Genomic DNA, 13122 nt, shown 5'->3' with positions numbered 1-13122 from the left:
ACACAAAGAAATGAGTATAGTGGATACAGTAACAAAAGAAAGCGAAGCAAGAACAAGAGGAGTAGAAGAATCCACCCAAACCCAAGAAATAATAAGCGAGGGCGATAACATTCAATCTGTGAGCGTCTCATCAAGTGAAGAAGGAAATATTGAATCACTATTGAACCTTTCCACTTATTCAACACAGGAACTAGAGAAGGTTAGAAATGAAGACAAAAGCGGAGAAGGGCAACAGGAACAACAACCAAATCCTGCATCTATGCTGATAATTGACTATTATTAGGAAACTATTACAGAATCATATAAATCAATTGAGCTATCCTGTGAAGAAATTTCAGATGAAGAACTGTACACAGGAAATAGCACTTTGAACACAACAGAAAAAGAGAGAATAGACCAGGAACAACAGCCCGAAGAAACAAACAAAAACAGAGATAAACGAGCTGACTGAAGAATGAAACAGGCTAGGAACGAAGAAAGATCAAAACTTGAACAACTCCAATTTGTTGACCCTTACTACAAGGAAAGTTTAATGAGATTAAAGCTAGAAGCAACATCTGAAAAAGAGGCTAACATTGTGATGAACAGAACCAATCTATTACGCCTCTTTAAGGCAATTCCAAAATTAGAAAAACTAAAATCAAAAGATCTGAAACAGATCGAATTTAGAGATGAACAGAGATTGGATAAAATCTGGATATATAGTTGCTCAAGAGAATTGAAAAGTTTAATATCATCATGTGCCGAAGAACTGGAAGATAGAGGATTCAGAGTGTCAAATGATGATAAAACGGGCAACGACACGAAAGAAATATCCAGTATGACGCAGCAAGAGAGTAATAGAACATACTGGGATATCAGCAGTGATGAAAGCAACTTACATAATGAAAATAAAGGATGGAGCTAAATAGAGGAAGTAAGATGGTACAAGGACGAGAAAAAAAGAAGGAACTCAAAACAGTACAAGGATAAAACACTGAACAAATGAAATTTTGAAAAATCACCCTTCTGGCGGGAAATTAGTATGGAAAAGAGCAGAAATGAAGAAACAAAAAAACCGAGACAATAACAACGAACAGGAAATAACATACAAGAAGTAACTATATGCTCATGGAATACTAGGGGACATTTACATCAATTCCAAACGGAACGACCAGAGTTAAACTCAGCAGAGGTGATATGTTTACAGGAGACATGGTTAACAACTCCCCCAATATGTGAAGGACTTCTAACATACATGAATCCTGCTATTAACAACAATGGAGGCAGACCGTCAGCGGGACTTATTACCCTAATTAGTCAGGAACTAACAACAGAAATTATCGAATACCAGAACATTGGAAATTGGGTCCAAAACACATTAATCAAAAGACAAGCGATGGTAGAACTACAGTGGAACAAAGAGTCCAAAAGGACCCAATACCTAAACATCACCAATATATATTGGAATCCAAAGAAAGTACCAGAAGAAATGGTAATAGATTCTATCTTCACTAAGATAGACAGCATTGCACAGGAGCATCAAGATGTAGAATTTATTATATGCGGAGACCTCAACCTGCATATATTTGATGACAAAGGAGATCTAATAGCAGATCAACTGTTGGAAAATAGAGCACGAAGGTGGATAATGGAGACACGCAATAGAAACTTCGAAAGATGGGATGCCCTCAATGCAGCAAAAAAAACAATACCAACATGGTCAAGAGGGGAAAACAAATCAATCATAGATTATATCTATACTAGCAAGGGAATTACCCAAGCAAAAATCGAAGTCAAAAATCTATATAATGAACTTAGCGACCATTACATACTAAGGCGCGCATGGGGAATGAACAAAGAAGAACGACGCAAAATAAATATCCCCAAGTTGACACTAGTAAATAGAATGAACCGGTTGAAAATCCCGCATAACAGACTAACCGAAATAACAGAAACATTAACGAATTCAAAGAAAGAAGATTCCAATAAAATCAATTATGGGTGGTTAACTGACCAATTGCTACATGAAACAGCGATTGAATCATCCATCCAAACCTGAGCGAAAATACATTTACAACAAAGATATTGCAGAAAAGAAAAAGGAAAAAAAGGAATCCATTAAAAGAGCACAAAAAGAATCACCTCAAACCAAAAAAAGAATAATTGGCCAAGCAAAACAAAAATTAAAAAATTGGCATAAAAATGCCAAAATGATGCAAGACCAAGAAAATGCCGAATCCATGATAGCCTCCCTGAAAAACCGTAACACCAGACGTTTGTGGGAATTCTTGAAATCGAGTACAAAGGCTGAAAATGCAATGATAGTGGATGTTCCAGAAGCAGCGTGGATAGAGTATTTCACAGCTCTCTATGAAGAACGAACAACAGTAATAAAGAAAACTCAACAACATTTGCCAAACCAATGGAACGTTAGATACGATATTGAATACATTACCAAAATAATAAAAAAACAAAATACATCAAGGGCACCGGGCCAGATGGCATGTTGAATGCAACATTAAAACAAAATCCAGAAGTTTGGGCATAATTCTGTGGTAAAATTATAGATCTGATTAACCGCACGAAAAAGGTCCTGGAAAATAGCAACACTGATCCCAATATACAAACAGGGATCATCAAAAGAATTATCGACCACTGGCGCTCCTGGATCTGCTAGGGAACATTTTTGCTAACTTGATACTGACAAGATTAAACATTTGGGCAAAACAAACAAAACATCAAGTGGTGCGCCAAACAGGATTTGTGCGCAATGTCGGAACAAACGTGAATCTCATGATTCTAAATCTGATGAAACAAGAAGCAGAAAGAACAAAAACAAATACAATAGTAGCGTATGTCAACTTGAGCCTTGCCTATTATAAAATCAATAGAGACCTGCTGTGGAAGAAACTACAACAATGGAGATGCCCTAGTGACATCCTAGAACCAATTAAACTTTTGTATTCCAACACAAAAATACAAGTAAGAATGACAGCGGATGGAATAATAACAAAGCAAATAAACACCTGGCATGGTCTAAAGCAAGGGTGTCCGCTAGCAGCCACACTGTTCAGTTTGTTTACGTCGGATTTTGAAGAGGCTATAAATACACCAACCATCAATCCACCAAAATTAAATGTGACTGCAGTACCTTGTTTGATCTATGCAGACGATATCATCTTATTAGCAAAAACACCGTGCGGATTACAAAAAGCTCTTAACAAAACCTATGAATACATGGAACAAAATGAACTGACAATAAACACTAAGAAAACAAAAATCATGCACCTAACAAAGAAGAATTCAAATGGGAAAAAAACATTCCAATATTACCTCCAGGAAGAGAAACTGATCCAGGTTACAACTTATAAATATCTAGGGATATGGATCAACCAATCTCTGACAGAAGCACCATGGGCAGAACAGCTAAAAGCAAAAACTAGAATGTTAGCCAGAAAAGGCCTTTCAATACATAAGAAATTCGGAAAATTTTCGCTTAAACCAGCGGTAACCTTTTATAAGCAAAAAGTGACAGCGATCCTTGCATACGGTGCGGAAACCATGATTAACCATGATAGAACCATATGGATGAAATTGGAAGCGATTTATTGGAGAAAAGTACTAAGTCTACCCCAGAACATGCCTATGATACGGATACGCTATGAATTGGGCCTCCAATCATTAGAATCAATAATCGAATGGAAAATAATAGACTTCTACAGAAAAATGAACAGCGAAGAAAATATACCGGCATTGGAAATCCTAAGAACTTCAAAAGTACACGTCAACGATGTTACATTGGACAAATGGAAAGAAGCAGCCATGTGTATATGTAACAAAAAAGGAATCACACTGGAGACGTTGACGAAAATGCCTCAAATCGCAAAAAAGAAGCTGAGTAGAACCGATTGGATTGAAACTCAAGTGCAGAAAGATCAATATAAAATGACACTCAAATGCGAGGGAGAAGAAAGAGCACTTAATCAACTTCCAAATTACTTAAAATTATATCCGGATCGAAGAATTACAGACATGTTCCTAAGATTCAGACTGAACCTACTGCCAACAAGAGAAGTACAGGGGAAATGGAGCTAAAATAAAAGTGCAAATAGCGACTGCAGATTCTGTCAAACAAGAGAGAAAACCGAAACGCTCTATCACGTAATTATGGAATGCTAGGCACTAAATCAAAAGAGACTGCTCTTTAGCGCTAAATACTCGAGTGCCACAGTAGAAATGGAAAAAGAAGAAAGATGGAGTCACACCTTAATAGGAAATGATAGAAAGATGGTCGCAACCATAGTTCACTTCTGGGAAAACTTTACGCTGGACAACAGTAACAGTAATGAAGAAGGATAAATGATAAATGATGTCTGGTGTTTGTTTTTGAAATTTTTTAGAAGGAGAATAATGTATATTGAGTGTGAATGATAAATGTAAGGTTTAAGATGTAAACCAAATGCATTTTAATAAAAAAAAACACAATAACACATGCAAACAGTGTTGCAACGGCCATTGAGCATACCAGGCTTTTTCCCCCCATCCCTGAAATTCTGGGCTATGTTGACAGGACCTGGTTGAACTACAAAGCCATGGCAGGACAGGACCTGACAATAAACATTGCTTGGGGTGGATGCACTTTTAAAAAAGGCCTGGCAATTAGTAATACTTTAACACATTTCATTGCTAGCACCTGAATTTGTATGCATAAATATTTAAGCAATTGAAATCATGATGGGTGACTTGGTACTCGCACATCAATGGAGTGAGCAGGGAATGAGAGACAGAAGACAGCTCATTCTCACAGCAGTTCTTAAGTGTGTGTTCTGACACAGAGAGTCAACAGCTTTTAACATTTAATTTAAGGTGACTAAAATAGTGTCATTATAATATGTTACTAGTTAGATGCATGTACCCACAAAGTTCTACCCACTCCTGGTGACTCCCACAGTCTCTAAAAGTCGCTTGATGTTTTTTACAGACATCGGGGCAAATGCAACTAATAATATTGATTTGTCATTTTTATATCGCTTTCGCCAAAGCACTGAACAGAGAATATATTTATATAAAAGTATCACCCAATCAAAGTGGGTATTAATTTTTCAACCTCAGAAGGATAAAGGACTAAATTGGATTTATGATTTGAATTTGTGAACTGCAGCTTGCACTCAGGTTATAGCAGTGAAAGCTCAACCTGCTGACCTCTTGTACCAGCTAGCCAGCAGGGACATGTTTTCTTACAGTTACATGGTTCTTTTTGACCGGCATTAAGGCAAAGCCAACAGGAGCATGTTCTTACGTGGGGATGAACCATATATTGGCAGAGACAGGCCAGCATGACAATGTTTTGTTATAATATTATTACTGGCATCATGGGCAAAGCAAACATGAGTATTTTCTAATGTGGGCATACTGGCATATATAGGTGAAGTAGAAGGGACATGTTTGGGCACAATCAGTTTGAAAATGTTTTTTTTACACATGCATAGTACTGGCATACAGTGGGCAAAGGCATTATGAAAATGTGTTTGAAAATGCTACTGTGCATTTTTGATGACTTGGCCACTTATCGACTTATTTCATGTCTCACCCTACAAAATGGATTGTAAACTGGCTGACTTTTTACCTAATGTTTCACACAAAGTGTACTGTAGAATTCACCATTTTAATCCCATATTGAAACATTTTTCTCAGGGGAGAACCCCTCTGAACCCACCTTAGTTGGTTCGCTCTCTCTCGCTATGCTCATTAGCTCCAACGGATTTGGCTGGGGGCAGATCAAGTCCAGTTCCCTCTGCGGGCTCACCTTAGCATGAGCCCTACGACATTAGAGCAAGGCTCTATTTGTTACACAATCCTGGCTTTGCCCCTGGTGAGTGTGGGTGAACGATGCATTTAATTGGTCAAAGGAAGTTTTAATATCTATTCAGCCTCCTGGGCTTAGGGTGGAGAATCAACAGCACAATAGGTTCACTCATTACCAGCTTTTGAACTACCATCCAGCACCCTCAAATGTTTGCGGCTGGCCCCGCCCCTGCCTGCATTCTTCCTTTCCCCTCATTTCAAGCACTGGAGTGTTGTGTACATACTTTGCAAAAGGATATGGTCCCGGCTGTGAAAAGTCTTAATACTATTCCTCTTGCATGCTCTGTACAGACTATCGTAGGTGCAGGAAAAAAGGAGAAACCAGGCTACCCCTCCCTTAGGCATGAAAGAGTTGGGAGGACATATTCAAAAGACTAGTGATTTATTTGAACTAGTTATACATCGTAATTGCACTACATTAACAGATTTCGACAGTACAAGCACATCTTTGATGATACATCTTAAAGAAAGAGGATGCCCTTCCTACATCATAAAACGAGCTCGTAAAAGAGCTAGAAATACCAACCGAGAGTCTTGCATAACTCGCAAAATTTGAGATCACTAGATAAATTAAAGTGTGTTACAACTTTCACACCCCCTCAGCAACACCCTCAGAAAGACGAGACTACAACATTGGGATGTCCTCTCTACTGACACCTTTCAACCAAAAAAAAAACAGATTTGCCTTTAAACGAAGTAGGAACCTTAAAGATCGCCTTGTGCATACCTACGAGGAATAGAAGATTACAACTTTCAACCAAACCACTTTGTGGAATCTACCTCCTGTCATTGGCCATCATAGGTGTGTAACATACACAGCTTGTGCATTGACAAAAGACCTAAAAGAAATCAACCTCAACGGTATGATACGTAAATACAAGTATTTCACCAATTGCAAAAGAAAATGGTCGGTGTACGGCAATAAATGTCCTTGCAATTTAATACATATAGGTAAATGCAAAGGATTTATGAGCATAAATTGTGCGTTAATAATGAAAAAGATGACAAACCAATGGTTGCCCATTTCAAAGCAAAAAAACGTCTTTATTCTGATATTTTCTGGTTCAACATAGAAACCGTAAAAAATCCTTATAGTGGAGAAGACTGCAACATGATGCTCCTTCGGCTAGAACAAAAATGGATTTAGCGTCTAGACATGGTCAAACGAGGCCTTAACATCTCAATAGAGTGGAATCTCTTCTTCAATTAACAATTCTGCTGTAATGCCTATAAAAAACACATAATATTTCTAAGATTCCATTTTAGAACCTCAAATCCAAAATAGAAAAATCACTGATGTTTTCAAGGTTGAAGGCATATACAAGCATGTTATCATGATTTAGAAAACAGTGATTATTCACCTTTATGTGCATATAGACCGGTGTGTGCTTTGTTTGCATCTAATTATAGATATTTTATGTCATTGTAACATTGTTGTTCTTCCTCCATTTCTAAAAAAATTAGATCGTCTTTTGAAGTCCAAATAAATGACTTGTTTCTGTCCAGATATATCCTGGAATGTATTACATTAGGCAAATCAATATTGTTTGTTTTTTGCCATTACGCTTGATTTTTGCAAATTATCGTAATCTATGCTCTTTAAAAACCAGACTGCAATTGTGGGAAAAAAATTAGCCAAGATTTGTCTCTAACATGTGGCTTCAATTTTTTCAACATACTATAACGTCAGCCCACAAATAATTATGTGTATTTTTTGTGATTGACCGTTGATTATGGTCTCCACCTTTACTGACATGCACAATCATGTGCTCATTTATTTTTGCTTGCATCTCCGAAATGACACTTTTTAAATTTCAACAATCAGAATGCACAGTGTTCTAATTTTACATATACTCCAACAACGTGTTCAGGGCATGATTCAGTAATTTCATACCAGCCCCCGCAACGTCGAGTGCATTTTTGTTCATGATAACCTCAATAAAGCTTTTTCTATTGAGGCGATGGATTAAGTATCCAACGCGCATGCGCGACAGCTGTGACACTACTGCCCTGCTTTTCGAAGACAGCTCTACAGGCGAAGGTGAGCATCTCCACTTGATAACAGTAACTTTATTAATCTAGACTATCTAGACACGGCGCACATGCTCTGGCATAGTCCGCCTTTCTAAAAATAGTGATAAATGTGTTTTTTGATTGCTAAGTATTTTTCGGCATACAAGCGTCGCCGCGTTCATAACATTTTCCATCCATTTTGGCTACTCAGAACAACCACCCAGCTTATTATAACCCTTCAAAAAACATGCTGTCAGGTCTCAGGCAGGAGTGGGTTTGGTAGTCCCTGTGGTGGGTGTTGGTGTGGGGAAGGAGGCCCTACCCACACCATCCCACATGCGCGAGCACTGCTCACAATTCTGACTGGCAACAAGGGAGGACGTGTTTACCGGAGCTCTCAGTGGCGCGCCTACGCGGGGCATCCGCCCACCTGCAGAAAACCCCAGGCCCCGCGTGACAAGCCAGTTAAGTACTGTTTGATTCACATGTGCAGCGATTGATGAAAGGAGCCCGTCCAACGTTACTAACAGCAGCACTTAACCGGAGCATGACCGAAACCCCGAACGGCATACTGATATGCACGCAAGCTTTCTAATGAACCCGGCATCGGCAGCGCATGAATGAAGGGGCGTTAGGTGTTTGGGAATTTGGTGACATGTTGTGAGAATTTGGTGACTTGTTGTGAGAACTTGGCGACAAGTTTTGAACTAGGTGAAGGGTGGTCAAGGCACGGACCGACCAAACGCTTTAGAAGGAGATAACCCTAGAGGGAGCGAGTGAGCGTACGTGCACCCATCTTACTCTATTTATGTTCTTTCAGTGGCAAATGAGCTGATGGGACAGCGCATGGCCAAACCAACATGAAAAGGCCAGAAAACCTGCAGAAAACACGAAGCTAAGTGTTAATGTGTTTCTTATGACTTGGGGCATTTCATGCATGATGTAATGTGGGGGATTTGTCCATCCGTTTTAGTGAAACTGCAATCAGAAGCCTGCATGATGAAATGTGGGGAAAAGTGTTGAAGCCTACATGATGTAATGTGGGGAAAAGTGTTGAAGCCTACATGAATCAATGTGGGGGCACAGTTAAGGAATTGATTGAGGCAGTATATTCACGTGCCGCCAGAAGCATCGCTCTGGTTGGGGCTCCAGTACAAAGGCCCATTCTCACAAGTTGTACAGTGTATGAGTGAAGAGTGAAAGAGTGTGAGGGTGGAGATCTTCAGCACAGAGGCTGGGGCCGAGGAGCATGTTTCCCTAATCACCCCCTACCTGTCCATCAGAACTTACCTAACCCTCTTTCTGGTGTTCCTGAAACCCCCCAACCTATCCACTCAACGAACCCTAACCCTCTTTCCCGAAGGGTTGCAGTGGTCTGTAGTAATACTAACTCAGGTACCTAAACTCAATGGGGAGGCAGGCGTTTGTGCTGCCTCTGCGCCAGGAAAAGAAGATTGAAGAACCTGACACATGCTGCTAAATCAGCTGCAATTCTAAAACTAAAAAGACCTGTTGATCCATGCAATTGTTTTCGCGCAACTCTGTAGCTTTCAGCAACATGTGGCCAAATTAGCATCGTTACATGCCTTTCTTCTTCTCTTTTTTTTATTAATAGGACCCATTAATATGTGTCCTTCATGAGAAAACGGGTCATCACAGTCTTCTCTACAGCCAGACCCTTGGGCACATTGATGTACTGTTTTTTCAGTATCCCATTGTGGATCTGCTATTCCACACACGGTTTTGTGTGCTCCCTCAAAAACAACCTCGCCAGGTAATTGAATTCTGCTTTGTCTGCATAATAATCATCAGTAGAGTCTCCTTGGCACCATGACTGATGGTTTGTCTCCTCCACTATAGGTAGCCAATGTGCAACAGAGATTGAAATTAACTGAATGCAAAACAGTTCCTGTCTCCACCCCCGTTTCCCGAGATGTGATTATTTAAAGGTGAGGTTTAGACCTACTCCTGTCCGCATTCAATTAAAAAGAATGAACATAATCACACTCTTTTTAATTCACTCCTTTTCATTCATTTTTATATCAACATTCACATTTCTAGTCACATCTTTTTTGTTGTCCTGAAGAAAGCTTGAAGCCCCCGAAAATTATGTTTTGAGCAAGACACCATTAGTGTCTATACCAAACGCAACTGACTGATAAACACTACAACCGGTCCTTCAAGTCAGAAATACCAAATTTGTGTCAACAGTGAAAATGTGTTGTATATCTAGTACTGCACATACATCAGTTCTTTCTATGCAAACATCTTCCTGCCAATGTTAAGACTCATGTCTATTTGTTTTCTTTTTGGGGTAACAATTGCACTGCCATTTGTTGACAAATGTTTTTAACATGTTCCTTCCATTAAACTTTGTTTTAGATCCTTTATATTGAGCGTGATTTTGTATAAATCGTTCAAATAAATCACTAGTCTTTTGAATAGGTCCTCCCACCTCTTTCACGCCTAAGGGAGGGGTAGCCTGGTTTCTCCCCCTTTTTTGTGATTCTTAGTTTACTTTGCCTTTCAGTACCAGGCTCCCCTTAAACAAAAAAGAAGGCTTTTGCCTTGTCTTTCTCTTTCAGACTATCGTAGGTGCAAGAGGTTTACACACTGTGTACACTATTCCAAGCGGGAACTATGTGCAATCTACCCCAATTGTGAACTATGCACAGATGATTCCATCTATGAGCTCAGTGCAAACTGTCATGTTCAAGCGATATTTTAAAAAACAGGTGTTAGCTAGTGTGCACTGTTTATCCAGATGGGTGCAGTGCACTAATCACTACAAGTGTTGGCTATTGACAAACTTGCTATCCAATGTGCACTGCCACCTCACCTGTGTTCAAACGACCCCAAGTTTGAACTATGTTCACACATTGTCCAGATGTGACACCTCACTTGGGTTATCGCCCGCAGCTCCCCAACACATTTACAAACATAATTTAAAAAAGAAAAAGAAAACTTGCCTCTGCTCTGCTTTTGAATGCCGGGCTGCATCTCAAGTTAATGCCCAGCTAACTAGCCTCACGCACACTCACCAACAGACAGAAACCAGGAAGCTTAATGAGTTTCTGAGTTCTTGTCTGTGTTCGACAAGGGCGAAGCCAGAAAACGATGCTCAGAGGCTCTACCATGCAGAAGTGCTGCGATGCTGACAGCATAATGACAGCGCCGTTGCAGGGCCCTGCACCACCCAGTCCAACACCCTGGGCCTGCCAGGGTGAAGGACTGAGTCGTGCAGGTCATCAGGCCTAGAACATGCTTCACTGTGGCCACCTGCAGTCATCAATTATCTAATGAGACAGCGCGAGCCTGGCTGGGCAACCCAGCCAGGCTTGTGCTCTCAAATTACATAATTGATAATTGCTATGCCCCCAGTCCTCTGCCAAAAGATGGGGGGACAAATAGCCATGCCACAATTGTTGGGGAGGACAAAACCCCCTTACCGCTAAAATTAAGTGCATGGGGGCAATAGCACAGTGAAGGAAACAGTGATAAAAGGGAGCAGAGAGGTAGACAAGGGGATAGTGAGGGTTGGCAGTTTAACAGCAAAGGATCTACAAGCAACCAGGGAGGAAACAGGGAGATCACCTGATCTCAGGTTATGCAGGGATTGGAGAGTGTGTAGACATAGGTGTTAGAGAGGAGCCCTTCCTTGAAGAGGAGGATCTTGATCTCCTTCCACAAATGTAGAAGAAAGGGTGTATGTCTGTTGTTGAAAAGGAGGAATCCAAAGTCTGGGGGCATAGAGATAAAAATCCTGTTTTATCTGTCTTTCCTTCCTTCATCAACAACGTTTAAGTGTGCACTTATCCTTACTTCTGCTAGATTGTAGGCCTCCAAAGATGCTGAGTTTCTCAGCGCAGTTTGATGAGTTTTTAGGTCATGTCAAATTAGCAGAGTGTAAAGACCGCAGGGGGGGGTATCTGTACTCCTGCTCTCTATATGGTAGAGGAGAGGCACAGAGGACCCCTGCCAAGATTCTCTATTATTGGTAAACGTGGTCGAACAATCAAGGCCTAGCTTCTCAGGAGGTGATGCAGGCTGGTTCTTAAGTACAGTGTAGTCCCCACGCACCCAAAAAGGAATGTATACACACTTTATTAGTTAAAACACAGTCTTTATATAATTAATATTCAAGGTTATGTACAATATCACGATAACTCACTTTGTACTCTTTTATCTATACTGGCAAATCTATAAAGTTCTATGTGGTACTACGATTACTATTGGATCTCTTTAAAGTGCATCAACCGTACCGTTAAATGTCACACAAATCAGTTTGTAAAGGAAACCAACCATAGATATAACAAGAAAGCAGGTGGTTAGAACAATTGGCAGAATACTGGCCGGATACCTAGACACAGTTCTGTGTGGAGATCCCCCCACCTGGGCATCCTGTAGAATAAAGATATATTACAAGCCCAGTCCATGTATTGTTCACAAGACTCTTTCCAATAGTTCAGCAACCCCAAAGTACTTGGCGTTGTAGCGTTCCTCATGGAGGAATCAACGGCCCTTCTTGAGTGTCCTCCCTTTAAGGCACGAGTCACAGGTTGTCGAACGTCCGGCGACAAACAGGGTGAACTATGGCGGTGAAGTGGCAGCTTCTTTCCTAGTGGTGCTCGTCGACATGGAAGCGTAAATGTCCTGCAAGGAAGAGGCGTGCGGGGCACCTTGATGTCAATAGTTCTGGACCACAAAGAGTTTGAAGAACTGTGGCCCAGCAAGGGTGTCGAGTCGTCGGTGTCTCTGTGGTCTTTGGGTGGCAGGAACCCCAACGGCGGATGGTCCACAACGCGTCGACGGCCTGGCCTTGTCCAACGGAATAAGGGAGGCTACGGTGCGGATAGAACAGCATCCGTGAATCGAAAATTCTTAGGCAACGGGAGCACAGCAGCTCCACTCGGCGACAGAAGTATTCTACGGTGGTGTATAACAGTCTGGGTGCTTCTCTTTGGGATTCCGCGGCAGTCCCTGTCTCCGGTCGGCAACCTTTCGTATGTCTGTCTACCAGGGGGCTTTGGCAAAGATCAGCTGGTGCACGATGGTAACTTGTAGCTCGGGAAGAGGGCACCTTATCAGGTCCTCTCTGGGTCAGTACTTGGAGACACAGCATTTTTCAGATTCTAATGACAGGGCCTGGGCATCCCAAAATGGAGGACGCTCACAGCACCAGTCAATTCAGCACAGAGCTGCCACCAGCCCGTACCCTGCTCTGTGGGCCACACACAGGTGCCCAATAACATACACTAGTGT

The sequence above is a fragment of the Ambystoma mexicanum genome, chromosome 5p (assembly GCF_040938575.1).
Source record: "Ambystoma mexicanum isolate Mex_15411 chromosome 5p, UKY_AmexF1_1, whole genome shotgun sequence".
NCBI classification, from domain to species: Eukaryota; Metazoa; Chordata; class Amphibia; order Caudata; family Ambystomatidae; genus Ambystoma; species Ambystoma mexicanum.
This window is presented reverse-complemented; position numbering follows the sequence as displayed.